Genomic DNA, 3,916 nt, shown 5'->3' with positions numbered 1-3,916 from the left:
GAGGTTGGTGAGGCAGGCTGGGCCTTGAAGATGACATAAAGGACATCCCCTTTATCCTATACCCCAGGGAAAATCACTAAAGGGACAGAGTGACATGATATGGGAGATGTTTTAAGCAGCATAGGAAAAAATATTTAGCCTTGAAAAATACTGAGTAGGGGTACTGTGGTTCAGGAAGAAAGAGAGATGCTTAGATGATGATCCCTGAGGAGACGAAGGTCCAAGAGTTTGTGTTGGATTGGTCTTCTCTATGATGTTAGTGATGAAGCCCTGTGTCAGCCTTTCTGTTGCTGAGGCCCTTAGGAGTCCTCTCACCTATCCAGGTTGCTCCTTGCCCCCTTTTTTCAGTGCAGTGATCTGCCACCCAATTACCGTCCTTGATGGTCTCCTCTGAATTTTCTCTTCCTTGCCATGCCTTCTTTTTGATTTAGGGCTTTTCTGCTAATTCCTCCGGGGAACAGAGAGTAGACAAAAACACAGTTTCTAGAACTTTACAAAGTCTGAGCAGTCTCTATTCCTCATCCAGCCTATAGTTGTTTTTTTTTTAACTTTTTATTTTGAAATTCTTTCAAACTTACAGGACAGTTACAAAAATAATATAAATGCTGCACAGAGAACTCCAGCATACCCCTACCCCAGATACCCAGATCTGCCAATTTTAACATTTTGCCATATTTGCCTTTTCTTCCTTCCTTCCTTCCTCTTTCTTTCTTTCCTTCCTTCTTTTTCTTTCTTTCTTTTTCTTTCTTTCTTTTCTTTCTTTCTTTTTCTTTCTTTCCTTTCTCTCTTCCTCTCTTTCTCTCTTTCTTTCTCTTTCCTTCTTTCCTTCCTTCCTTCCTTCCTATCTATCTATGTATCTATCTATCTATCATCTGTTTTAGTTTTAGTTTTTAGTTTTCCTAGGCTTCTTAAATCAGATACCATGAAATGTGTTGGGTTCAAACAATGGGAGTTTATTTGCTTACAGTTTTGAGGGCGAGAAAATGTCCAAATCAAGGCCTCATCAAGGTAATGCTTTTTTTCCCAGAGACTGGCTGCTGGTGATCCTCGGCCTCATGTGGCCTTCATCCCCCTACCTTTATGCAGTTCTTGTGACAGTGGAGTTACAAACCAAAAATACAATAGTACTGGTATTTATATTTACCCATGTTGTTACCCTTACCGGAGATCCTTATTTTCTTCATGTGGCATCAGTTTATTGTGTAGTGTCCTTTCATTTCAAATTGCAGAGCTCTCTGTAGCATCTCTTGTGTGGGGCTGGCCAAATGATGATGAACTCCCTCAGTTTTGTTTATCTGGGGAGGTTTTAATCTCTCTCTCATTTTTTTTTAAATGCAATTTTATTGAGCAACCTCAGGCTACTTTCCTGCTTGCTCTGGATTTATCTGTGATTGTAGCTTGTATTCAGTAGTCCAAATTTGTTAATTAAAACCACAATTGGAACTTAGTTCAGTTACTTTCCCTTGCACCATGTAGACTGCTTCTTTTTTCCTCAGGGAAGTATTCCAACTCAGCCTGCTATGTCGGTTGAGGAAGGGCGCCAGTTCCATAGTTTGAGGAGCTTTACTTACAGTTCTATGCTGAAATCTCAGCTGTTCCACCCATTCCAGGCTGGTATATGATGTGTGTCCAGTATTGGATGTCCCCCAACAGTTGTTCCAGACTACTAGCTGTTCCTGGCTATTTCCTAGTTACTCTAGAGGACTAACTAAATTCTTTTTTTTAAATTCATTTTTATTGAGGTATATTCACAAACCATGCAGTCATACAAAGCATACATTCATTTGTTCACAGTACCATTATATAGTTGTACGTTCATCACCAAAATTAATTTTTGAATATTTTCATTACCACACACACAAAAATAATAAGAATAAAAATTAAAGTGAAAAAGAACAATTAAAGTAAAAAAGAACACTGGGTGCCCTTTTTTTTGCCCCCATTTTTCTACTCATTCATCCATACACTGGACAAAGGGGAGTGTGATCCACATGGCTTTTCTAATAACATCGTCACCCCTCATAAGCTACATTTTTATACAATTGTCTTCAAGATTCATGGGTTCTGGGTTGTAGTTTGATAGTTTCAGGTATTTACTGCTAGCTATTCCAATTCATTAGAACCTAAACAGGGTTGTCTATATTGTGTGTAAGAGTGCCCATCAGAGTGACCTCTTGGCTCCTTTTGGAATCTCTCTGCCACTGAAACTTACTTCATTTCCTTTTACATCCCCCTTTTGGTCAAGAAGATATTCTCCATCCCACAATGCCAGGCCTAGATTCCTCCCTGGGAATCATATTCCATATTGCCAGGAAGATTCACTGCCCTGGGTGTCAGATCCCATGTAGTGGGGAGGGCAGTGATTTCACTTGCCAGGTTGGCTTAGCTAGAGAGAGAGGGCCACATCTGAGCAACAAAGAGGCATTCGGGAGGAGGCTCTTAGGCAGAATTATAGGCAGGCCTAGCCTCTCCTTTGCAGCAACAGTTTTTCCAAGGGCAAGTCCCATGGTAGAGGGCTCAACGCATCAAACCACCAGTCCCCTATGTCTGTGAGCACATCAGCAACCATCGAGGTGGGTAAGCCCAACACCCCTGAATTCTCCACCAGCTCCTCAAGGGGGCTCTGCATATTTTTTTCATTTTTTTTTAATTAACTCTTTTTTTTAGATTAACTATATCAAAATAAAAAAATAAAAAAAAACATACAGTAAAAAAAACATTTCAAACAAACCATAACATAACAAGGGAGTTAGAAAAAGACAACTAACCTAAAATAACTACTTTACTTCCAGCATGTTCCTACTCTACCCCAAGAAAATAACCAACATTTCTGTGAACTTGTTCCTACCATACCCATCAGAAATTAACAACCATAGTCATTTCTGGGCTTTCCCAGAACGTTAAATTTACCCATGATAGCTTATCTGTTCTTATTGGGTTATCATTTCCTCTCCATTAATTACTCTACATTCTACATTATAAACCATTTATTTTACATTTTTCAATGTTCACATTAGTGGTAGCATATAATATTTCTCTTTTTGTGCCTGGCTGATTTCACTCAGCATTATGTCTTCAAGGTTCATCCAAGTTGTCATATGTTTCATGACATTGTTCCTTCTTACTGCTGCATAGTATTCCATTGTGTGTATATACCACATTTTATTTATCCACTCATCTGTTGAAGGACATTTGGGTTGTTTCCATCTCTTGGCAACTGTGAATAATGCTGCTAAGAACACTGGCATGCAGATATCTGTTCATGTCTCTACTTTCAGATCTTCCAGGTATATACCGAGAAGTGCAATCGTTGGATCGAGGGATAACTCTGTATCTAGTTTCTTAAGGAACTGCCAGACTGACTTCCAGAGTGGCTGAACCATTATACAGTCCCACCATTGGAATTGAATAAGAGTTCCAATTTCTCCACATCCTCTCCAGCATTTGTAGTTTCCTGTTTGTTTAATGGCAGTCATTCTAATTGGTATGAGATGGTATCTCATTGTGGTCTTAAATTTGTATCTCTCTAATAGCTAGGAAAGCTGAACATTTTTTCATGTATTTCTTGGCCATTTGTATTTCCTCTTCAGAGAACTGTCTTTTCATATCTTTTGCCCATATATATTTGGGCTGTCTGTACTACTGTCATTGAGTTGTAGGATTTCTTTATACATGCAAGATATCAGTCTTTTGTCAGATATGTGGTTTCCAAAAATTTTTTCCCATTGAGTTGGCTGCTTCTTCACCTTTTTGACAAATTCCTTTGAGGTACAGAAACTTCTATGCTTGAGGAATTCCCATTTATCTGTTTTTTCTTTTGTTGCTTGTGCTTTGGGTGCAAGGTCTAGGAAGTGGCCACCTAATACAAGGTCTTGAAGATGTTTCCCTACATTATCTTCTAGGCGTTTTATGGTAC

Source organism: Choloepus didactylus, chromosome 18, assembly GCF_015220235.1.
Source record: "Choloepus didactylus isolate mChoDid1 chromosome 18, mChoDid1.pri, whole genome shotgun sequence".
Lineage (NCBI taxonomy): Eukaryota > Metazoa > Chordata > Mammalia > Pilosa > Megalonychidae > Choloepus > Choloepus didactylus.
The sequence above is the reverse complement of the archived record's forward strand: the minus strand, read 5'-3'. Positions refer to the sequence as shown.